Consider the following 27,660-nt stretch of genomic DNA (forward strand, 5'->3'; position numbering starts at 1 on the left):
TTTTCTTAAATTTACATCCTTTCTTTTTTTCCCATTCTCTGTTTTTTACTTTAATTATGTTGACTTCTTCCTTTTTATTGCTTTCTTTCTTTTAACTTCTAACTACTACTACTACTACTAATAATAATAATTATAATAATATTGCTACTACAAATTTTCCTCCCTCCTCCTCCTTTTCCTCTTCCTCCTCTCCTCCTCCTCCTCTTCTCCTTCTTCTTCTTCTTCTCCCCCTTCCTCCTCCTTCTTCTTCCCCTTCCTCCTCCTCCTTCTTCTTCTCTCATGTGAAAATTTACTTTTTGCAAAAAATATACTTCTTCATGTGCAAAAGATATGTTTTGTTTTACCCACAAAGTTTTGCAGTCTTTTTTCTTAATTATTCTAATACATTGATGCTTTCTCTTAAAGGTATAATTTTGTGATTTTAAGCTAGATACCCACATAACACTGTCTTCCTCTTCTGAGTAGTTACTGTTTGCTTTGCATGGTTATGTACTTAAGAGTTCTTTACCATCCTTATCATTCCATATAGTTTCACTTCATTGTTCCTAGATTCATTTTAGTTTATGAGACTCCTGCTAGAAGATGAACCTGGCTGGAATGCAAGATTTGCACAGGGAAGAAGTGAGAGCTAAGATAGATATATACATATTTTTTAAATTGAAAGCAGAAACTTATGGAAATACATTAGTCATTTAGACATCCCTAGAAATTGATTAAATTATTGTTGTTTCAAACTGATTCTTAAAAATCTTGGGTTATATTATTTTATATTATTATGTTATTTGATTAACATCTTCAAGTTAAAAATGTTTTAGAAATCCCCTCCTTGACTGTTATCATTTAATAGTATACCAGTGACTTTGAACTTCAAGACATGTGTGGATAGATATTAATTAATGATGTATTGTGCAAATTATGCAGTAATTTGTCACCTTTGTAATGTGGACTTAGTACTTTTTTTACTGGTAGTCTATTTTCAATGGGTTATATATAAATGGAAACCGTATACTTCTGGAAATTGTTTCCATGTCAGATTTTGTAATAGATAATCCTTTCTTTTCCCCAAAATAAAACTATAGGAAATATCAAGGTAAATTTATGAAAGAACATTTTTATTGTAAATTCTCCTAATTTCTCTATCCCAAAATATGTATTTATAAAATTCTTGATTTTTTTCTTTACTTGGTACAGCATCCTAAAAATATATTTTTCATGTATGAATTCAGATATTGTTTAATATTTTCCCTTTTAGGGAGTTAGGCAAAAAGGATTCTCATTTTTAGTACTTATTGCTATTCTAAGAGAAAAAAAATTCACAAGAAGAGAAATTATTGGTACTTGCTTGAAGACCATAATAAGGCTATGCAACTGATAGTTTATAACTAATTGATGCATTACAAATGATAAAATTGATCTGCCATGTTTTTTAAGTAGGAAAAATATGGCAAAATATTCTCCAAAATTTGGCCAAATTATAAGATGAAATCGAATCTCAACATTATTGTTTTAGTTTTAATGTAGTTAAGATGTAATTCAGATAACAAAGTCATCATTTAAAATGTACTCTTGATATTTTAGAATATTCACAATATAGTACAACCTGAACCACTATCTAAGAGGAACATTTTTCTCATCCAAAGAGGAAGACTCACACCCCATACCATTACCAGCTACTATCCATCCTTTCCCTCCATTCTCTGGCAATGGCATACATACTCTGACTTTATAGATCCACCTATTCTAGACACTTTGTATAAATAGTACCCTATAACATGTGACCTCTATATTTGATATGTTTGAGGGTCATCCATGTTGCAGCACATATCAGTACTTCATTCCTTTTTATGTTCCTTAATATTACATTGAATAAATATAACACATTTTAGTTATTCATTTATCAGTTAATGGAAATTTTCTCTTAGTTCTATTCATTGGCAATTAGAAATAATGCTGCAATGAACATTAATGTGTATTGTGTGTATAAACATATGTTTTGACTCTCTTGGGTATATACATAGGAGTGAAATTGCTAAGGCCATATGGTGATTCCAAAATATTATTTTAACTAAAATAATACAAACAATGTCTTTATGATGTTGAGAATGAGGCAGAAGGCAAAAGAATATAGAATTTTGTTCATAAAAGTTATTTTTAGGAGCTCATCGTCTACAACAAGAATAAGCAAATACATAAGTCAAGTGTATTTGTTGTTAGTAGAGTGATGTTTCTGTTTGTGTTTTTGCTTTTATTTCTGTGAAATTTTAGTAACAAAGAATTTAGTGTGACATGTTACTCAGATATCAAACATGTTAATTCTGTACTAAATTTCAAGAAAATATACAAATGTAGGCTGCAAACATCTAGATGAATTAGAAATGAGGATAGAGTGAAACCCTGTAATCATTACATAAAGACAGTCTCTAACTTACAATTACTTGTCTAATGATTTTTTAAAACTTTTTGATGGTGCAAAAGCAGTCACATTCAGTAGAAAACATGCTCCAGAATTTAAAACTTGATGTTTCTTGGGCTAGTGATAAACATTAAAATATTCTCTTGTTTTCTGCAGATAGTGAGCAGCAGTAGTGAGCCTGGGCTGCCAGTCATGTGATATGGGGGTACACAACCTAGGCTCTTCAGTGTGCTGTGCTGCCAAGTGCAATGTTCAGCAAGTTAGGTACAGTAAAGGGCACTTTCAGTCACTTTTCAGATATTTTTAACTTATTATATTCCTTTTGGGGTACAAACCATTGTAAGTCAAGGAGCATCTATATTAATATCTGAAGCCACAAAATCCCTCTATGTTCTACGATTCTTTTTTAACATGCCTATTTAATATTAAGTGCTTCACATTTACCCATTTCATTGAAAGAATGATTTTAGCCTCATCTCTTTACACATTTGTATAATTTTCTGAGACAATTATGACATGTACCTGAGAGTAGAATTTCAGATCAACTAATCATTTTCTTTAGATTGTTCTCTTTTGTTCTTGCTTCTGTTTATTTCTGCGTGTTTTAATATGTATTTTAAAGCATATATATATATTAAACAACACATATGTACATATTCCACACATGTATGTGTATGTGTGTGTTTGTGTGCATATATTCTCCCTTTTTTTTAATTAGGAAAACTTTTTTATATGAGTATGTTTATTCTAAGATGATATTTACCTGTGCTCAATAATTTACTTCCATCTTTACAAAAAAAATTGCAATTCTTTAATGGTACTGTATGCACTTTACCACCAAGATCCATCCCCAGTCCTTTTTTATTTTATTTTGAGACAGAATCTTCTTAGGTTGCCCAGACTGGCCTTGAACTTTCTATCCTCCTGCCTCAGCCTCCTGAATTACTGGGATTACAGGCATGGGCTACCATGTCCAGTTAAATTGCAATTTTTTACAAAAATATTATTCTCATTTAATTTTCCATTCTTGAAAAGTGATGGCAATAAAGTCACATGTAAATCATCAGTCCAACTGGATCTTTCTTATCTTTTCTAATGAACTTTTACTAAACATTTCTTATTATCATTTATTTTGCAAAATATGTACTAATGAAAGAAGTTAAAATAACAGACTTTTTTTTTGGCAAGGCTGATAATCAAGCCCAGCTCCTCACATATGCTGGGCCAGTACTACTGAGCTCTATCCCCAACCTAGATGCTATATTTTAAAAACAGAAACAAAAAGTATGTGTATTTATGATTACACAAATGGTATGCCTTTACGCCATGTACAAATAGAGAAACAACATGTATCCCATTTGTTTACAATAAAAAAAAAAGTATGTGTATAGATTATCTAATGCTATGTCAACCTCTGAGAAAGAACAGCCTTCTTTCAAAAAATTTGTTTCTCCATGTTCATCATTGTCTTTTTTTTCTCCTGATAATGCTTATTCTTTCTCAATGTCCCCCACTGTCTTTCACTTACACATTCCTTTCCAATCATCCAATGACCCTTCAACATGCTTTCTTGTTTAAATACTTTTTCAGCTGGTCAAATTCAGATCACTTAATCTTTCTTACTCATCATCTTACTAATATTTACTGAGTTCTTAATATGTCCTTGACACTTTGGGAGGAATTTCAGACTACAGAACAAATGTAGAGTATTCCCAAAAGTCCAAAATGTCTTTCTATAAATGTAGTATTTCTATAAATGTAGTATTACCAAAATGGGAGAAAATACAGATGCAATATATATAATAAGAAAAATGAGAAATTACACTCCACTTGTGTATGATCAATCAAAATGTATTAATGCATTCTACTGCCATGTACAACAAATTAGAATAAATTAAAAAATTTTTAAAAATACATTACTATATGTACGTGTATGAATACACGAATGGTATGAATCTACATTGTGCACAACCATAGAAATGAAAAGATGTACCCCATTTGTGTACAATGAATCAAAATGCAATCTGTAAAAATAAAATAATAATTTTAAAAAATTTTTAAAAATAAAAAGTAAAAATATAAAGACATGAAACATGAGTTTCTAAAGATAAATAAGTGATATATATGAACTTGATCAAAAGAAGACTATTTCATGGAAGAAGGGTAAAATCAGATTAGTAAATCTTAAGAAGGTGACTATCTTTACCTGTCTTAAGATATATCTTTGGAGATGTTCTGTTTTACTAAATTTTGTCAACTAAAACCTCATCAAGGGTTAAGGGCACTGAAAAACCAAAAAAACATAGAGAAAGAAGAGAAGGTTACTGAAGTGGGAGGAGAACATCTAACATAAGTTAACCCATTATGGAGTGTAAGACATTCCAATGGCTACAAAACGTTTCTGTAAGATTTGAGTTATATTGGTAACAAAATGTTTGAACAGTCAGTATTCCAAATGATGTGAATTTAACCTTGACCATTATACAGATCAAGCTCTTAAATTTTTAAGTCAATGGAAAAGAAGAGGTGAAGTAGCCCAAAGTCTAAGAAGAATGTGTTATATGGATTCAAGCACAAGTACTGTGAAAGAGCAAGGAAGAGTTGCAAAACAAATAAGTGAGTTTGAAGAAAAGCCTGGAGCAAGAAAATCAGGCAAAAAAGAACTGACGAGTTTCTGGAAGGCCAGTTAATATTGCACCTAATGAGTTCAAATTTTAAACTGTATTCAATCATGACGCTTTCCTTGGATCCTGATAATCAAATAAGTGGCATGTGTAACATCTGATACAAGAATGGATATGCAGAAGGCCATTTTATAGAAATCATTGCAAATTATATCATGACAAAAACATGAGAGACAGATTTGGAGCTCATCTATGAAGAAGTATTAATTGAATCATGTTAGGTGCCTTTCTAAAGCTTGACTCTGCTAAGTTTTCTTATCTCTCCATGCATGTTCAAGTCTTATTAAACTGCCTGGATTCCTGCAGTAACATTCTGATGCCATCTTTATCTTTAGAATATGTTACTACTTTTGTCTTTCGAATGCTCACTAAATAGAAGTTTAGAGACAGGTATCTACACTGTTTAATATGGGGAGTTCATATCTATGTAATTCCAGTATTCCCATTTTAAAGATCCTTGATGGAGCACCACAAAACACTTTTTTGTGGTATATCATTTAATCTTGTTATAATGAGTGTGATAGGGATGACCATTTTTTTGAGGTCTGAGAAATAAAGTGTCTTGTTCAGTCACACAGTTTATTCAAGCACAGTGAAAACAAGAACTAAGGTATTAACTCTGAATTTTTCAATGCAGAAGGTTCCCTACACTGCTTGAGTGCTTGGATGAGCCCAGTACATAGTGGGAATGGAACATTCATCTCTCGAGAGAATGTTAGAGAGATGTGCATGCAATAGGCAAAATTAGCATGGACAGGAGGATCTCCCACCCTGAAATCATGAACAAAGGCAGGAAAACACTTTCATACTTATAAATTTTAATGATATATTATTTGTTGCTTATTTTCTATGCCTGAAGAATAGTGTATGTCATATATATTTCTCATGTAAATCTTCCAATAACTTTGCGGCAAAATAAAGTATGAGATCACTCAGAGTTTATGCTTTATCATTTTAAGATGTAATTTTATCTTAATAGATTTTCTGAAGAGCAAAACAACTCCAAATTAACTTAATATTATCCAACTTAACTAAAAAATTGTGTAAAAAAATGTGTATCTTAAAACATCAACACATGATTATTATGACATATTTATAACCCAGTAATGTGTATGTATATAAGTATGTATACACACATACATATGAAAGCATGATATTTGCTCATTAGAACATTAATTCACTTTGAGATAAAGTCATTAAGAAGGTAAGGGATTATTGCTGACTGGTGATTTAAGGCTGGTTTTAAATTTAATTCAGCAAATTGTTCCCATTGCTTTAATCCAGCCACATTCTGGTTTGTCTTCTGTCTAGATTATACATGGAACTAGCTAACCCTGAATAACTATTTATAAGAGATCAGAGGAGAAAGCAGAAAAAAAGAAACTAAAAAGTGCTTAGTTATACTATTTTGATATAAACAACTTTCAAGTGTTTCTGGTGAAAAAGGATTATTTGAAATTCAAAGTACTTTCATAATTCCATTGTAGACATTAGTTTGAAACACAGATCTCACCAAATCTTTAGTGTCAGTAATGCAAACTTGTAAAATTGACTGATTTGAACCATACCTATATTCTGCCCATCAGACGTTGAAGGTGCTAATGAACTGTGAAATGACCAAAGGCAGACCACCAGAGGAAAAGAAGAGAAGTCATAGACCCTGGTCACTAAATAACAGGAAATTTAACTATCTTAAGCATCTATCTAGTACATGTATTTTCTATAGAAATTTGTTAGAAATGTAGCTCAAATCTATTTTCTTAGGCTCTGAAGGCTAGGTTCATTTCATTGACCATAGCTGAAAACATCTTCCTCAATGTGGGGCTCTAGAGTGGAAAATATGGCCATTTTTTCCATGAAGCAAGATCATTAGTTATTGTAAGAAGTAGAAGTGTATTTTGCAAGTAATCATATTACAAATTACAGAAAATATCTCTACATGGATGTATATCTATTCTGAACTGAGGTTACAGATACTTTAGCCCAACTCTTTTCTTAAACACACAAAACTTTTTAAAGTATTAATTTTTATTATTTTCTGTGATCTTATTGATACATATAGAAATTTTAGTGGTGAGTTATTGATCCATGATTGATTTCAAAGTTTATCAGTTTGCGTTTAGAAAATAAAATTTAAATTTGTTGCTATACATGTGTGTCAGTATGCACACGTGCGTGAGTACAGGTGTGTGTGTGTGAGTAGATTTTATTATGATACCTAGAACCACTGAAGTCAAAAGAAAGGAACCTGGTAAATTGTTTAAAATTTTTACTCTATATAATAAATGTAAATATGGATATTTTAAAAGGAGCCTTTGGAAGGGAGTTATTTCTTTCTATTTTATTGATTCAGGAATTATTCACATGAAACTAAAACTTACAATTTGGGGATAAAATTTTGATGCTGATAAACTACTTTGCAACATTCTATTTCGATTGTTCCCCATTCTGATTCTGGTTTTCAGTTGCTTTATTTATTTATTTTATTTTGCTTTCAAACAGAACCACTGATTTTCTGCATGTCTTCATCATCTTGCACCCTATGAAAAATAAAAGAAGGACATGTACTCTTTTCATTTTGTTTTTAAGATTTCAAGGTTTTTTTTTCCTACTTGAAAATATAACCAAAAATTGATTTTACATTATTCTTTATTAGGATCTTTAGGAGTAAAAGAAATAGAACATCCAAATTAACTTGTAGATGATCTAATATTCTCGTCCAATATCGCAGATGTTTGTTATTGTAGGAATACAAGAAAATAATTTCATCAACTGCTGCAAAAAATTTCAGAAACCTAATGTTATGAGCTTTATTTTGAAGTCCAGAAACCCACTTTTAAATATTAATGTTTTATTTGTGTTATTGATGCCATGTAAGAAACGATATTTATTTTTAAATGTATTCCTGTTAAATTCTTATCCTAAGTTATTGTTTTTTCTCCAAACTTTCCAGGGAATCTGTTGTTCTTTCCCCCTCTCCAACAGTCTAAATATTGGCTGGTTTATTGTAGCACTAGTCACTGGAATTTTTTTTCCCTTTCAGTTCTGTTAATATTATCTTACCACACTATACTATACTCTTTCACTTTTCTTAGCTTTGATATTTCTTCCTTTCTTTGGAATATTATCTTATTTGACATTAGTAGCTATGCTCTAAACAATCCCTTTAAATTAAAGCATGTTCCCCACCTAGGCATTTTTGTATTATTATTATTGCTACTTCCACTACTGTGTATCTGTTCCCATTCTTGCTGTCATTGCAATGAAGTGGGGGACTGTCAAACCCATCTATAAGACCAAAGATGTATACCTTTGCCTCCCTGGCCATATCTAATTTTCCTTGAAACTTCAGCATATTTCCTTGAAACTTGTTATATTCAGGTGAGTTTCATGTGAGTGCACGGTCTGTAAGATTGCATATACTTAGGGCTTGAGAATGCCCTTTTGGAATACACATCACCCCAAAGGGATGAGTTAGAGAGCACAAAGTTAAGAGATTAATGCAGAATACAAAAAGGAGATGGAATGAATAGTGAACTAATGATTCTGCAGTTCCTGTGGGTACTGATGTTTCGTTTCATTTATGATAGACTGCTATCTTCACTAACAAATGTTGCATTGCATTTTATTAATTTGTTTCATGTAAGCTACTTCACAACGACTTCTGTTTCTGCACACATTCAGAATTTTATTTTATTTTTATAACTTGTGAGTCATCTGGTTTTAAATTTCTCCTTTTAAACATTTTCAAAGTTTTATCAAAAACTTGATTTTTTTACGAGGGATTATTTTAGGGGTGATGAAACTTTTCTTTGTCTTAATTATTGTCTAAACTCAGAGAACTATACACTACAAGGAGTGAATTTTAGTTTACCTAAAAAGTGTAAGTTTTAATGATACTGAATATACTACTGTATACTTTTTTACTGTCTATATCTTATATCTGAGAGGCCAAAGAAATATGAAATCAGAATTATCAAAGTCTATTTTTTGCTTTAGAATATAAGATTCATAAAGACAGGTGAATTTTCTTATGTTTTATCCTGATATCTACTACCTTATAGGTACCCAAGAAATGTTCAAAGAATGAATGAATGAATTATTGAACATTATTAGGTTCATAATTATACTCACAAATATTAAATGCTTGATTTCATCATTTAAAATATTAAACACAATTTTGAAGAATGTATACAGTTTAGCATATATTGCAAGCTATAAAGATATACAGTAGATACAGATATGTGTGTCCATTTATTTATTGATTGATCTTAAAAATGCTGCCCACGACTGACTTCACAATGTGGTTTAGGAAACCACTCCTGGGACTGGGGTTGTAGTCCAGTGGTGCTTGCCTAGCATGTGTAAGGCATTTTGGTTCTCAGCACTGCATATAAATAAATAAAATAAAGGTCTATCAGCAACTACAAACATATATACATAAATTTTAAAAAAAGAAAACTACTCTTACCAATTTATATTTTTTCCTCATAATTTCCTTGCTACATATTCAATGTGTATTAACATATTAACCAGCTCTTACAACATGCATCAGATAATGCACTTCTCCTAAGGAACTGGAATAAGACGGGATGTCAGGTTCATGCTTCAGAAATCTTGATAGTACAAGTTAATGTTCATCTAAGTAGGAATCCAGTCCTACTCACTTATGTAATATTCGTGTGCCATCTTATTTATACCCTACCATGAAGATACAAAATATCTTAAATCTTATAGATGAAAAGTCAGAATGATTGCTTTAGGCGTACATTATGTGTCAGTTCTAGATTATAAATTATAGTATGATTTATAAGTGTCAGTTCTAGATTCAAATCTTTCTTCTAACTGTAAACTGTCAATTTTTGCTGCTCTCCATGGTCAGGCAATGCATGATCTGTCCCCAAAATCATTCTAATATGAAGGCATTTGCTCAATATGCCTCTGGCTATAATCTATTTCTTTTGTTAAAAGTGTTTCATTTTAAGATTAGCCCTTCCAGGAAGACTTCATGTTTCCTCAGTCTAGGTTCTTATTTCACTTATTTTTTAGTTTAATCACACACTGCATTACATGCAATAAATGCCTACCACATGTAGAAGCAACTATTCTCTGTGAATACATAGATGGACCGCTAATTCATTTGTTAAGGAATCATTTCACTGGTTTGCCTTGGTTTCCCAGCTTTAGGCCTTGATTACAGATATTAATATGGAGGTTTACATTTCTTTTAATACACTTCATTTCTATTAGAACTTTTAGGTTCATAACAAAATTGAGTGGAAAATGCAGAGTTCCTCTTTCCTCCCACCTCCTTCCCCCCACCACAAGTATGACCTCCTCCATCCACACGCTCCACCAGGGTGGGATATTTGTTATGACTCATGAACCTACGCTGACATATCCTTATCACTTAGCCTATAGTGTACCCTGACTTCACTCTGTTTGGTGTATATTCTAAGGGTTTGGACAAATCTATAATACTGCCTTAGTCAATAAGTCAATAGTTACATGTTATTTGAAACACATCAGTGTATAGATAGAAATAGTACTTCAACCCTCAATGTATAGTGAATGGGTATGATTCTGAACAAGAAGAAAGAGAAGATGCAAATCAGTCAGAAAGCTTACAATATGAGCTGTTTAAAGAGCAACTGTGCTGGATCACTAGTATTTTCTTTGACTCTGATATCTGATATGTGAATATCAAGATTCATGGATATGCACTCTCAGGGACGATACTGTATGTCAGCCAGCTTCACCAATATACTAACTTCTTGGCTTCCACCTGAGTTAGTAAGGTCATTTATTTTTGTATGTTAAATATAAAAATCCCTAAGTCTCAGCAAAGATGCCTCAATTAATTTAAAATGCACAATAATGGGCTCTAAAATAACAACTGCATTTTAACCACTAAGTTCATTAAACATTTTCCCAAACTCATAACCATTATTTTGCTTAGTCAGATGTTTTCTCAAAGGAGAGTTCATTCATTTTAACTGCTTAAAGCACATGATGAATGAAGCAATTTGCTTTTTTATTTACATTTTACCACTGATAATATTTTATTAAAAATATCATCACAGAAGAGCTCACTGTGACTTTAATCAGTTCTCCCTTTCTATAACAATGCTTTGTTTTACATTAAAAAGTTTGGAGTTATGTTTGTGAATGATACAGAATAAGATGTTCCTGAAAATTATTAGAATGCCTGGTGTTAAAAATGCATTTAAGTCCATTGCTTAGTACAAATATAAGCACAAATATAAATTAGAAATCTCTCTCAAATAATAATTGTTTTTTCAGTGGTAACCAAGAAATATAGTATTTAGAATAAAGAGAAACTGTACTGTGTTGAAAGAGTTATGACAGTGATTTTTTTATTTATTTAAAGTTTATTTGAGAGAAGATAAATTGCAACTGACCATCTGAGACTTCTAAAGCACTTTTCAAGTATTACTCTTATTTACAATTCTAAAATAACAATAACCTTACATTTTCTTTTCATTCAGTAGTGTTCACAAAACAGGTTCATATTGGGACTTACCTCCTAATCAATACTAACATCAATTTTTGTTACCACCCACAACACTCATAAAATCTGGAAAATACTCATTTTGTTATTACTTGCAAATAATTGAAATAATAGTTAAGTGACTAACTAGGAAAAGAGAAAAACAGGCTATTATGAATGGAATATTCTTAAGCTACATTTTGGATACCACTCATATTAGATTTTCTTATATATTACCCTCAACTTCCTATTAATTTGAATATATTGAGATGACTTCTTGAATTTTTCCAGGTAAATATTTTTTTCACATATTTTTACCTGTCATTTGTTTAAATTCTCTTACTGAATGGGGTAAGCCTTTAAGTATAACCTAAAAACTTTGAAGTGGGTAGCCCTCTTTTTTTCTGCATTTAATGGTAATCCTTATATTGTATCTTAACTAAAAATAATGCATGCTGAAGATTTGGTGAATAACTTACAAGTCAACAAAATTTTCTTTGTACTTCTAGTTTGCTAAGAATTATTTTTCACTTAAAAAATAAGTATTGTGTTTTGTCAACTTCTTTTGTAAGATTTTTATTAAGGTGATTATAATTGTTCTTAAATCTGTTTGAGCGTATTAATAAATTTTCTTATATTTACTGAGATAATGACATCATAATACCATAATTGTTATCCTTTTAATAAACAATAATATCAGTTTAATAACAGTGTATTTCAATTGATAATATTACATCAAGGATTTTTATATCTGTCTTCACATGAAATTACCTTTTCTTGAGTATTTTTCTTGCTTAGTTTTTAAATTAACATTATTATATTTTTGCAAAATTTTCTGAATTATTTAAGACTTTCTGTCTCTGTCTTTCTCTAGCTCTTTGTCTCTCTCATTCTTTGCTCTAGAAAATTTACTGAGTAGAGAATTATTTGTTCATTGACATTTTGGGTAAAACTAAACCACTGGGCTTGGCATCATTGATAGGTATATATCTTTGACTGCTATTTATTATTGTCTATTATTATTGACCTATTAGAATTTGTATTCCTTGAGTCTGATAATTTCAAGTTTCCTAGAAAGCAATTCATTCTTCTATATGTTCAAATGTATTTACATAAAGTTATACATATAAAGTTGTGCTCATTAGTCTTTTAGTTTTTGAAATCTCTGAACCTATAAACATTCCTTTATTCCCTAGATCACTTATTTAGATTTCCCAGAACTTCATCTTGTTTAATGATCTTTTCAGAGAATTACCTTTGAATTTTATTGATAAATTCTAACTGTATTCTGTGTCTATTTTATATAACAAATTTATTTGAATTTATTTTACTATTTTTCTAGATGTGTTATTATAAAACAATTAAAATAAACTTTAGCTTTTAAATATTTTCAAAATTATAAATATTCTCTATGCCCTGCTTGTCCACACATCACAAGTTTTCAATCATAATATTCTCAATTATCAGTTATTTCCCAATATTTTATAATTTTAGTTTTAATTTTCTGTATGATTCTCAAATTATTTAATTTTCCCCCTTAACATGGAAATATTTGTGAGATACAGATCCAAGATTTTTTGCTAATTACTAATTTTGTTAGGTATGATTATTGAATTCAATAGTTGATTCCCAACTTTTGAACCTATTGAGATTTCCTTGCAATACACAGAAATCCAAACATGTGAAATGTCAATATATTGGAGGAAAATATATATACTAATTGAGTACAATTCTATTTATTTTCTATTACCTATTAGGTTTAGATTATTAATTGTTCTGACTTACATACTTCATATATTTACTTTTAAGATCGTAAATTTCTATGTACCATTGTAGGATTTTCATTTTTAATTTGTAGTCCCATCACATTTAAGTTTTATGTTGTGAAGACACTATTAGGGTATTAGATTTTTTTTTATTTCTGTATATTCTTGATGGGTTGTGACATAAATACGAAGGGTGCATCTTTATTAATTTTTATTAATTTGTCTATATTTTACTTTTTTAAGAAATTGATATTACTGTATGATCTTGATTTTTGAGAAAACATTGCCTGTTTTTTTTTTTTTTTTCTGTCATCCTTCCCTAGGTCTCTGGTGATATTTTGTGCAGCAAGCATATGAACCTTTTTGTGATACTTTACCACTTTCTGATCCTTTTTTGCTTTGAAGAAGGATAATAATGCAGTTAGACTATTCTAGTTTTTCCATAGTAACTGCTTTTGTTTTTACCTATTGCTATTATAGCACAACCCAAACATTAATTTATAAAACATGTAGTTGACTCTATGTTTATATGCGTTATATTTGGTATTAGTAAGAGTTCTCCAGAGAAATACCAATAAGGTGTGTGTGTGTGTGTGTGTGTGTGTGTGTGTGTGTGTGTGTGTGTGTAGAGAGAGAGAGAGAGACAGACAGACAGACAGACAGACAGTAAAGGAATTAGTTCATATAACTACAAATGCTGAGAAATCTCAAGATCAGCTGTTGTCAATCTGGAGACAAGCTGATGTTTCAGGTTGAGTCCGAAGACTGGAAAAAAACAGCATCCCATTTCAAAGCAATCAGGTGGGAGGATTTGTCTTTTACCTATAAAAGGATTAGAATTTATTTCCTGTTCAGGCCTTTATCTGACAGATTCAGGGTATATATCCCTTGAATGTTCATCAATTCTTTTTTATATACTGAGTCAATTTAAATACATAAAACACTATTGACAAAGTTGTTGAACATTTGAATGGTCATAGGTATTAATAAAACATTGATAACAGACTTTCAGTATCTGGTGTTCAGTCACTGAATGGATTTTCCTTACAGTGGTCGCTCATTTTTGAGACGTATAGAGAGATATAATTTGACAAAGATAATTGTATTTAACACATTATTAAGCTTTTAATAGGTAACATAGTCTATGACTTATATAGTCACAAATTTCTAAATTATTTATGCCTATGTCTAAATCAGACAGATGATACAATGTCATCCCACACAGTCTAAATAAACACACTATTGTTTAAGGAGACTTTCATGTGTTTGTAAATCTCTTAATATGCTTGTTTCATTTACATGGACCCCAAATTAATCTCAAGGAATTCGGTATATCATATACTACCTCTCTAAAATCTCAGGAATATAATTATAGCACCTACCTCAAGAACTAAAGGTTATATTGTCTAATGAAAAGTATGAAACACTGTGAAGAATTACATTCATGAATTTACACTCATTTCATTGATGAAAAGGTGGTTAAAACTAGTTGTACACAAGAAAAACTACATGGATAAGACATAAAAATATGTACACATCTAAAAAATTTTCTCAAACCTATGTAAAATTTTCAGTGAGGTTATCTCTGCCATCTAATTACACACCATTTAGAGAGTAATGCATAAGAAAGAAAAGAAGAGGGAGGAAGGGACACTGATTTCATAACCCATTGGGTCAAAATTAACAAATATTGCTTCCACTCATATTTTCATTGGCATGAAATAAGTACATAACCAAGGTTTTGAAGGCAAAATTCTATCTCCCATGCCTAGATGAACACATTCATTGACTATATTATATTACATAGCAAAAGGGACTAGGCATGATTAATTTAGGACCTTCATGTGGTGAGATTATCTTGGATTACTCAGGTAAACCCTATCTAATCACATAGGTCCTTAAAATAGGAGAACATTTCTGGCTGTGGTCAGAGAGAGATGTGACTATAGACAAGAGATGGGAAACTGAAATTCTGCCTGTTTTGAAGATGAAGGAAGAGGGTCACAAGCTGAGAAATATAGGAAGCCTGTAGCAGTTGGGAAAGACACAGAAACAGATTCTCACCTAGGGTCTCAAAAAAAGAAGCGAGCAAGGGCTGGGGAGGTAGCTCAGTCGGTAGAATGCTTGCCTTGCAAGCACAAGACTCTGGGTTCGATCCCCAGCACCAAAAAAAAAAAAACAAAAAAAGAGCACGGTTAGACTTTTTTTCCCATATAATTATTTTTTTACTTTTTTAAATTATATATATATTTTTTTATTTTTACAGATGTATCCCAATTATTTTTAAAGACTGCATTTTGATTCATTGTACACAAATGGGGTACAACTTTTCATTTCTATGGTTGTGCACGATGTAGATTCATATCATTTGTATAATCATACATGAACATAGGGTAGTGATGTCTGTCTCATTCCATCATTTTTCATACCCATTCATTTCTCCTATGTAATCTAAAGTTCCTCCATTGTTCTCTCACCCCCGACCCCCACACCCCCATTATATATCATCATCCACTTATCAGGGAAAACATTTGGCCTGTGGTTTTTGGGGTTGGCTTATTTCACTTAGCATAATTTTCTTCAATTACATCCATTTATCTTCAAATACCATAATATTATTATTCTTTGTGGCTGAGTAATATTCTGTTGTGCATATATACCACAGTTTCTTTATCCATTCATCTGTTGAAGGGCATCTAGGTTGGTTCCACAATCTAGCTATTGTGAATTGAGCTGATATCAACATTAATGTGGCTGTGTTACTGTATTATGCTAATTTTAAGTCCTTTGGGTATAAACTGAGGAGTGGGGTAACTGGGTCAAAAGGTGGGTTCACCCCAAGTTTTCTGAGGATCCTCCACACTGCCATAGAGTGGTTGCACCAATTTGTAACTCTACCAGCAATGTAAAAGTGTGCCTTTTTCCCCACATCTATGCCGACATCTATTATTGTTTGTGGTCTTGATAAAAGCCATTCTAACTGGAGTAAGATGAAATCTTAGAGTTGTTTTAATTTGCATTTCTTTAATTACTAGAGTTGTTGAACACTTTTTCATTTATTTATTAATCGCTTGTATGTCGTCTTCTGTAAAGTGTCTGTCCAGTTCCTTGGCCCATTTATTGATTCGGTTCTTTGTATTTTTGGTGTAAAGTTTTTCAGTTCTTTATAAATTTTGGAGATAAGTGCTCTATCTGAAGTGCATGTGGAAAAGATTTTCTCCCACTCTGTTTGCTCTCTTTTCACATTATTGTTTGTATCCTTTGCTGAGAAAAAGCTTTATAATTTGAGTTCATCCCATTCATTGATTCTTGCTTTGATTTCTTGTGTTTGGGGAGTCTTGTTAAGGAAGTTTGATCCTAAGTCAACATGATGAAGATTCAGGCCTACTTTGTCTTCTATTAGGTGCAGGGTCTGTGGTCTAATTCCTAAGTATCTGATCCATTTTGAGTTGAGTTTTGTGCAGGACGAGAGATAGAGGTTTAATTTCATTTTACTGCATATGGATTTCCAGTTTTCCCAGCATCATTTGTTGAACAGGTGTTTTTTGTCCATTTTGATTCATTGTACACAAATGGGGTACAACTATCGTTTCTCTGGTTGTTCACAAAGTAGAGTCATACCATTTGCATAATTATACATGTACACAGGGTAATGATGTTTGTCTCATTATATGATTTTTTCCTTCCCCTCAACCCTGCCCTCCCCTCATTTTCCTCTATACAGTTCATCCTTCCTCCATTCTTGCCTCCCTCCCATCCCCTGTTATGTATCATCTATCTCAGTGAACCACTAAAAAAACTGTATTGTAATAATCTTATAGTGCTTTATCATACTGTTTAAAGTAATTTGTTACAACAGCAATAGAAAACTAAAGAACAGATATTCTCAGTCTTGGTACTACTGTTATTTTGGGTTAGAAAGTTTTTGTTGTAAGCACCTATCCTGTGAATTTTATCAGTATCCCTAATGTAGACCCACTAGGTGCCAGTTGCAACCACCTTCTCCCTTCTTGTGACAATTTAAATCTTTCCAGAAATTAGCAAATATTTTGGGGGATCAAAATCACCCAAGATTAAGACCCATTAATATAACCAAATTTATGTGCATTGGTTAGGGAGGGGTAAGGGGAGGATTTCGTGGCCAGCTAGTCACACTTGACTTTACAAAAACCCTATACTATGGAAGGATCATGAACAGGACTTTCCACAGCTGCTGCAAATGTGATCAACAGATAGCTTTCAGCCACCAGTCCTTTTCTAGGGATTGTATCTCCTGCAGAGAAATGCTGTGCTCAAGGTTGTGCCTATCTGGGCACTCTTCAATCCCATGACTGTACGAAATATTAAAGGTTGGTCATTTGGACTTTTAAAAAATCTTTTACAAGGTGGTCCCCAAAGAAATTTGAAAAGCATAATTTCATCTGGAGCCACTGTTAAGCAAATTCCCTTAAAAGTATTTTGTTCTAGAACAAGATTCTTCAAGTGCAGTCTTTAGACCAGGCACATTAGTATTACCTGAAAACATATAAATACAAAGTCTTTGAGCCCCATTTACTGATTCGAAAACTCTAGAGGTAGAGCCAGCCACGTGTCTGAACATGCCCACCAGATATTTTTAATGTTGATAAAAGTTTGAGAACCGCTAGAGTAAGCTGGAGTTAACTATTGTAGCTTCAACTACTTCTGTAAAACTAGTGAACCATATGAATAGTTCTAAGACTGAGACATATGGGAATCTTTTTAATAAGAATTTAGATCTGACCTTCTGATAAATTAATTCCTTATTGTCCTTCTAAGAAATACAGTGTTTAAGAATGTGGCATGCCTAGGTTGACCAAGAGCTGCCACTTAGTGGTAAAACTACAAATAACTAACACAATTTCATTAGTCAAATACGTCCCCAGATAAGTGGTTTGAATTGGGATTCCCCCAGTTCTTGTGCTTTATAGGTACACTGATATCTAGGAATTCAAGAGCCTTATTTTCTAAACATTTAGTCATGGCAGCAGGTGAAGATGAATGGATAGATTTAGGGAGTTCAATATAATATCAGCACATAAAAATCTCAGCAGAAAAAAAGACAAATGGGAAATTAAATTATTAGTAGTGTCAACAACATTAGTGTTTACCCAATTGGAATTTTTAAAGTCCCAAAATGTGACATATATAAAATTTTTAAAAAATGTTTTAAAAATGTCCTGAGGATTAATTTTCACTATTTATCTTCTATAAAGATAGCCACTAAAGATAACACTAAAATAATACAATGTCTAATGAAGAAAATTTGACCTTATTTTGATCTTATTCACTTGGAGGTATTTTCAGATAGTAGAGCAGTTCCTAACCTTCTGACCTACATTACATTAAAAAGAACATTCAACACTGTTTTCTCCACTAATGCAAGTTTATCAAAGTCAAACTGGGATAGAATTATAATGTTTAAAAATGTAGACTACTCAAGAAGTGTGTGGAAAAGAGCATAAATTTAGGGTGGAAGGAAGGTCAAGCTCCAATTCTGTTTTATGGACAAGTCAATCTAACATAGTAACCCTCTAAAAGCCCTACTGTGAAATAAAGATAACATTATCTATTTTATAATAAATAAATGTCCACGAAAGGTAATAAATATTAGTTTACATCTGTAATAATACTGAAAATTGAGATCATCAGTTCCCAAATGCAGTAAACAATTCGATCTATATTTCTCATTTCAGTCTAAATATTCCTCTTTCTTCCAAAGAAGTGGCTCAGAAATCCAAGCTACTGAAGCCAGAATTGGGACAGGCAGTGTAGAAATAGGGGATCAGGTCAAATGGAGGAAATGGAGGCCATATGAAAGCCATCTGCCTCTGGAAGTTGGAGACTGCCCCTGGGAGAATGGAATGTCAAGGATCTTGGGAGCTCATTGATTACCAAATTTACCTGCCCTTATCAAGGACTGCAGGCAAGGAGTGGCTAATTAATGCCCCTTGGGCCCTTACCTGCCTGAATCATTTTGGCCCTCTCCCTGCCCCTGCTTCTCACCTGCAAAACTGGACCTAGTCACATAGGCAAGAAGGAGAGATAAGGGGGGAGAGAACTGGAGAACAAAAGAGACCTTAACCTTTAAAAGATGTAGGGCGTGCTCACTTCTTAGGATTCTAGAACACCAGCCATGGCCCCCTTCTCCCTCCCAGGAGAAGTCTGTGTTATTACTACTTTTAAATAAAACCTGCTTAATATGCTTGCCTTGGCGTGCTTCTCTAGTGTTCAAACTTCAACATTAGAGGAAACAGAACTTGTCACCAATAAATGGCGGTATCACTACTACCACCCTAATATGGCCACACTTGTGTCTATCTGGCAAAAATGGAGAAAGACTTCAGATTATGGCCACAGTGTGATTGTATACCTCATCCTAAAGTGACACATATCATCAGTTTATTCCACATCACTTTGATCAAAACTAGTTACAACACAGTGCAGACAGAGTATGTGAAATGCCTCTGGCTTGATCGCCAAAGCAGGGTTGGAGGGAGTCAGTTCACCATCGCTGCCCCAATTTAGCAGCCGCCTTTCCCCATTTTCTTATTTTTAGTTTTTTTTAGCAGTGAAATGAGAATGTTGTATTGAACAGTTTCAAAATTAAAATCCTGTGTTTTATTAAATAATCCTCTCGTTATTTTCTCTCATTTTCTAATTTTCATTCTTCCTTATCAGTCCTAAGGCCAGAGTTTATACTTCTTCTCAGGATATTCCTGGAAGCTAAATATCCATTAACCTATACAGAAACATCAGAAGGCAGTCAAAAATATTACATATTATTACTGAATATATATATTTTCTTAGGATCAATAAGAACTAAAGTTATTGTTTTGTTTGAAGTTGAGGATTGATCCAGGGCCTCAAGCACACTAAATTAGTACTTTAAAACTGAAATAGCCCCAGCACCCACCTAAGTTTATTTTAGAATAAACAGCATTTATTTTTAAAGATGAGTTTTAATTAGATAAATACTAGTGTTTGTTGAGAAATTATTTTGGAGAGCAGAGTGAATTTTGTTAAGATTCTTATTTCAAAACAAGTAAATAACCACTTGGCCCAAATGATGAGCCCTAACCATAACATTCATTTTGGAGCAGAAACAGAAAGGGAATTAGCTAGAAGACAGTATCATACATTTCTGAGCAATCTACATTATGCAGTTTGTAAGCACCTTAGATTTATTTTTCTAAAATAAATAAGTAAAATAATTTAAAGGATAGATTTAGGAGAAAGCTGAAGTTTATTGGGACTGGATACTTCAAAAATTTAAATTGAAAGCTTTGAAGTTAGGTTTCTCTTAGTATTTTCTCAAGAACTTATGGTAGAATAGGCTAGAAAAATACTCAAACCTGCTAAGGAAAACATTAAAATTAGGCAAATTAAAGTCAATATCTGAATATATTTTCTGCCAGTAATTAATTACAGTATTTTGTCAAACACAAAAATATCAACATGCCAAATCTTCAAGAAAAATAAGATTCAAACACTATTTATATCTATTTCTGGAATCTGGGTCCAAGTAATTAGCTGTGGGAAAACCACGTACACATACACACACACACACACACACACACACACACACACACACTCACAGCACCAATACATAAATTACATTCAGGGTAAACCATGCCAAATAAAGATGAAGAGCGATCTGAACAAGAATTCCAACAATAAATGAAAATCCCATGAGGTAATAAATTTAAAAGGTCTTAACAGTTCCACATGGGAGTTAAATACAGCATCTGTAGCATGAAGGAGTATAATTATTTATATATAAATGGTCTGCTTACACACAAAGATACCATAAGTAAATTTCTACATTATGCTGCAAATGTCATGCAAGAAATACAACTGTCTGATTGATATGCAAAATGTTTGCCAGGATGGTGACAGCCAAAGTAAGTTCAAAGTCACAGGAAATGTTGTCATCAGCCTAGTGTAAAAATGTACAATTACTTGCAATTCTCTTTCTGTTTAAAGGTGACTACTACTATCTTTTCCCTAGGCTACTTGTTCACTGTACCTTATTATCATTACAAAGTATAAAAATGGATTAGCTTTTCCATATTGTGTTCATATTGGGAAGGGCATGTTTGAGACAGCTCACTGACAAGGTTTTTGAAAAAAAGCATTTATTCCTCCACTAAAAATTACTAGGCAGCTTGTTTTTGAGAATAAAAATCTCTAAATATATGCTTGCGAATTCCTCTTTCCTGATAATTCATTTAATATAAAGAAATCAGAGAGAAGTGAGCAGTATCTAATTAATATCTTCTAATGCCCAACTAATGTCAAGCATGACTCCAATTTATAACTGAACTATATTTTTACATTGAAAAATTCAATTACATTTACTGACAGACTTTGAAATGCCACATTATTTATATTGGCAAACTTTGCAGGCTCACAGTATATTTATTAACATTCTTTCCACAGAATAAAACATATATACAATACAGATCACTGCATTCTTCATTTTTTAATCTTTCAAAGTGATATGTATATCTACCAGAGCAGCAAGGGGCTGCATCCGCCTAAGACAGCCAAAAGACCAAATAGAGGCAGACGTTAATGTGCCCTTCCTTTTAATTCTCCAGGCAAAGCAAGGTAACCTTGACATTTCACTATCCTCTCTGGTTTCTGCTTCCATTTCTCATTCTCTCTCTCTAGTGCCTCCCCCTCAGCCCCTCCCCAGACCATTCCTGTTCCTACATGCATGCAGAACAACCACAGGGCCTCCGTGCACACATCAACAATTTTGAGCTGTGAAGAGGTTCAATTGCCACATTGGTGACTCAGTTGCAATGCACAAATCATTTACTGGGATAGCTTGAGGACATGACAATGACAGAGAGACATCTGTTGGGTAGGTGGGAGGGGAAAAAAGGGGGTTATTCACAGCTGGTGCATTAGTCCTGCTAGCCACTAGGCCACCACAGTGTCCTAGTCCTCCAGCTTCCTTCCCCCTCTTTCTGCATGCGCCCTGCTGTCAGCTGCCAAAAGATATCTGTTCTCACCCTTTGCTGAATGAAAAGGTGCTAATGCATGACTTCAGGATATGTCAGAACATACAGTACTTACAAGTGTTTGGAGATGCAGCCAACCTGACCAAGAGGAAAAGAAATGAATAACTGAAGAGCGATTTTCTTGCAAAGAAGAGGGAAAAAATAGTCAATCGCTATTCCTTTTTTTTTTTTTTTTAACTGTACATGGCGTAGGGGCTAGGGTGATTTGGAGGGGAACTTTCTTAGCCATCTCTCCATTGCTCTCTTGGTACAGGGTACCTGATCTTTTTTGCAATCCTTAATACCCTAAGAAAAAACATTTCCTGAAAAGTGGTTTCAATCTATATTTCTGCAAGCTGATTTTAGCAAATGTATCAATTGGCATAAAAATTAAATAATTATTTGAACACTCCAGGAATACTAGTTTACATTTTATTCTGCTCTCTTTTTTTAAAAATTTTCTAAGAAGGGAGAGATGGAATTACAGAAAAGAACTGAAAGAGACATTCCACTCTGCCTGTGATAGTTATGATCAGATGACCCACTGTTATATATTGCATAAATACTTATCTCTTCTTAGACAACACCCAGTATATTGAACCATTCACTCACCTTTAAGAAAAAAGCATTTCCCTTTGAAATGGTGAAACCTGGACCATTCCTTTAACATCCAGAATCCACATCCAAATCTTCAGGCCGATTTTTTAAAATCTGAAAATCCAGGTGAGACTGAAGATTTATCCAAACAACCTAAGTTACAATGCTGAATCCTCGTTATGAACAATGACAAATATGCTACTAGGAGAGCAATTTTTCACACAAAAAAGTCACAGATCTAAAATGCAAAACACAATTTATAAAACCATATGTGGCGTAAGTGAGATGATTTTTTTATTGGGCAACAACGCCTGCCAATGCCAGCACCACAGCAAGAAATATCCTGGAAAGTCTACGCTCTCAGTCCTTGACAGACAATTCTGAATCATAATCTCAAATTACTTACTAGTTTTTGCCAATTCTCATAATATTCTTGTAGCTCAGGTGATAGAAAAAAAAATAAGTCTGAAGAATTTAAATGAGAAGTCAAATCAAGCAGATTAACTGAGATCAGATTGTTTCTTTTAAATGATATTACATAGTCATCTATTTTAAATTTTCTAGGAAAAAGTGAAATTGTCTCATCAGAAATTATAAGCCTGACATTAAAAAATCTTGTAAGAGTTAAACTGTAACCTTAAAGAAGTATAAAATTGGGTATAGAATGCCATGTTTTAATTCTGTATTTAAAAAATTAAAGTAAGACCATCAAATTTATTCAGTTTTGTTTTGATTTGCTTTCTAATAGTTATTTCTAACTTATTGGGAATTTTAAATTTCTGTATAACTTTTCATATCTAAAGTGATAATAAATGTGGTGCTGGGCTGGGGATATAGCTCAGTTTGTAGCCTGCTTGCCTCGTAAGCACAAGGCCCTGGGTTCAATCCCCGGCACCATAATAAATAAATAAATAAATAAATAAATAAACAGACAACTAGATACACAAGTAATGAATGTTGAAAATGTCATAAATGTAGTGCTATTATGCATCTATATATTATGCAAAACTTAAATTAACTCATGTAAAGAAATGTGGACCTGATAGGAGGATTTATATAAACTAGAAAAATAGATATTTTAATAATTTGAATGTAATATGAAATTGGCAAAATTGATGGTTGCTATTATTATTTTTAGAAATTTCTCAGAAATGCATTTTCTACAAAACTTATACCTTAAATAATGAAAAATTTTAACCTTATTTTTAGTTAAATTTATTTTTAACTTTTTAACAGTTAAATGAAAAAATTAAAATTGTACTTATTAATAGAGGAAGGTGATGTTTTGATACATGTATATTATATTGTATAATGTTTAGATCAATTTGAAATATCTATCTCCTCCAAAATTTTTTAACAGTGAAAATACTTACAGGTTTTTAAAATATATAGTTCATTATTGTTATCTATAGCTGTTCTACTGTACAATATCATATCCGAACTTCTTGCTGCAAAGTAAACTGTACCTGCTCATTGATCATCCTCCCACAACTCCTAGTTTCCCTAACCTCTGACAACTACCATTCTACTCTGAAATTCTACAAGATCAACATTTTTAGGTTACACATATGAATAAGATCATATAACACTTGTCTTTTGGTGCCTGGTTTGTTTTGCTTACTATTAACACTCTCCAGTTACATCCATGTTGCCTTATGATGTGCCTTAATTTTTTGTAGGGTTGAATAGTATTCCATAATGCATATATTCCACATTTTCTTTATCCACTCATCAGTTGAGGCCACTTAGGTTGTTCCATTTCTTTTTTTTTTTTAATCACTTTTTTCAATTAAAAATCATAAATTTACATAGGGTAATGTTGTTTGATTCATTCTGTTATTTTTTCCCTTCCCCCCCACGCCTCCCACCGCTCCCACCCCTCTTTTCCCTCTATACAGTCCTTCCTTTCTCCATTCTTACCACCCTCCTTATCCCTAACCCTAAACCTAACCGTAACCCCAACGCTAACCCCTCCTACCCCCCATTATATGTCCTCATCCGCTTATCAGCGAGATCATTCGTCCTTTAGTTTTTTGAGATTGGCTTATCTCACTTAGCACGATATTCTACAATTTCATCCATTTGCCTGCAAATGCCATAATTTTATCATTCTTCATGGTGGAGTAATATTTCATTGTATATATAAATGCCACAGTATCTTTATCCATTCATCAACAGAAGGGCATCTAGGTTGGTTCCACAATCTGGCTATGGTGAATTGGGAAGCTATGAACATTGATGTGACTCTATCTCTGTAGTATGCTGATTTCAAGTCCTTTGGGAATAGGCCGAGGAGTGGGGTAGCTGGGTCAAATGGTGGTTCCATTCCAAGCTTTCTGAGGAATCTCCATACTGCTTTCCAGAGTGGCTGCACTAATTTGCAACCCCACCAGCAATGTATGAGTGTACCTTTTTCCCCACATCCTCGCCAACACCTATTGTTGCTTGTGTTCTTGATAATCGCCATTCTAATTGAGGTGAGATGAAATCTTAGGGTAGTTTTTATTTGCATTTCTCTTATTACTAGAGATGTTGAACATTTTTTCATATATCTGTTGATTGCTTGTATATCTTCTTCTGTGAAGTGCCTGTTCATTTCCTTAGCCCATTTGTTGATTGGATTATTTGTATTCTTGGTGTAGAGTTTTTTGAGTTCTTTATAGATTCTGGAAATTAGTGCTCTATCTGAAGTATGAGTGGTAAAGATATTCTCCTACTCTGTAGGCTCTCTCTTCACATTACTGATAGTTCCTTTGCTGAGAGAAAGCGTTTTAGTTTGAATCTATCCCAGTTGTTGATTCTTGCTTTTATTTCTTGTGGTATGGGAGTCCTGTTAAGGAAGTCTGATACTAAGCCAACAAGTTGAAGGTTGGGACCCACTATTTCTTTTAAAAGAGGCAGAGTCTCTGGTCTGATTCCGAGAACCTTGATCCATTTTGAGTTCAGTTTTGTGCAGGGTGAGAGATAAGGGTTTAATTTCATTCTGTTGCATATGGTTTTCCAGTTTTCCCAGCATCATTTGTTGAAGAGGCTATCTTTTGTCCATTGCATATTTTTGGCACCTTTAACTAGTATGAAAAAATTGTATTTATTTGTGTTGGTGTCCATGTCCTCTATTCTGTACCATTGATCGCCCTGTGTATTTTGGTACCAATACCATGCTGTTTTTGTTACTATTGCTTTGTAACAGAGTTGAAAATCTGGTATTGCGATACCCCCTGCTTCGCTCTTTCTACTGAGGATTGCTTTAGCTATTCTGGGTTTTTTATTCTTCCAGATGAATTTCATAATTGCTTGTTCTATTTCTGTAAGGTACATCATTGGGATTTTAATTGGAATTGCATTGAATCTGTATAGCACTTATGGTAGTATGTCTATTTTGACAATATTAATTCTGCCTATGCAAGAACATGGGAGATCTTTCCATCTTCTAAGGTTTTCTTTAATTTCTTTCTTTTGTGTTCTGTAGTTCTCATTGTAGAGGTCTTTCACCTCTTTTGTGAGATTGATTCCCAAGTATTTTATTTTTTTCGATGCTATTGTGAATGGGGTAGTTTTCCTAATTTCTCTTTCTGAAGATTCATCACTTATGTATAAAAATGCATTGGATTTATTAGCATTGATCTTGTAACCTGCTACTTTACTGAATTTACTTATGAGTTCTAAGATTTTCTGGTGGAATTTCCAGGTTCCTCTAAATATATAATCATGTCATCAGCGAACAAGGATAGTTTGAGTTCTTCTTTTCCAATTCATATCCCTTTAATTTCTTTGGTTTGTCTAATTGCTCTGGCTAGAGTCTCAAGAACGATGTTGAATAGAAGTGGTGAAAGAGGGCATCCCTGCCTTGTTCCAGTTTTTAGGGGGAATGCTTTCACTTTTTCACCATTTAGAATGATATTGGCCATTGGCTTAGTGTAGATGGCCTTTACAATGTTAAGGAATGTTCCCAGTACCCCAATATTTCTAGTGTTTTGAGCATGAATGGATGCTGTATTTTATCAAATGCTTTCTCTGCATCTATTGAAATAATCATGTGATTCTTAACTTTAAGTCTTTTGATATGGTGAATGACATTTATTGATTTCCGGATGTTGAACCAACCTTGCATCCCTGGGATAAAACCCACTTGATTGTGGTGCACTATATTTTTCATATATTTTTGTATGCGATTTGCTAAAAGTTTGTTGAGAATTTTTGCATCGATGTTCATTAAGGATATAGGTTTGAAATTTTCTTTCCTCGATGTATCTCTATCTGGTTTAGGTATCAGGGTGATATTGGCTTCATAGAATGAGTTTGGGAGGGTTCCCTCCTCTTCTATTTCATGAAATACTTTGAGGAGTATTGGAATGAGCTCTTCTTTAAAGGTTTTGTAGAACTCAGCTGAGAACCTATCTGGTCCAGGACTTTTCTTTGTTGGTAGACTTTGATGACCTCTTCTATTTCATTGCTTGAAATTGATTTATGTAAGTTGTGTATGTCCTCCTCCTTCAGTTTAGGTAATTCATATGTCTCTAGAAACTTGTTGATGTCTTCGAGCTTTTCTGTTTTGTTGGAGTATAGATTTTCAAAATAGCTTCTAATTATGTTTTGTATTTCACTCGTGTCTGCTGTGATATTTCCTTGTTCATTCCGAATTTTAGTAATTTGAGTTTTC

Source organism: Sciurus vulgaris (assembly GCF_902686455.1).
Source record: "Sciurus vulgaris genome assembly, chromosome: 6".
Taxonomy (NCBI): Eukaryota; Metazoa; Chordata; class Mammalia; order Rodentia; family Sciuridae; genus Sciurus; species Sciurus vulgaris.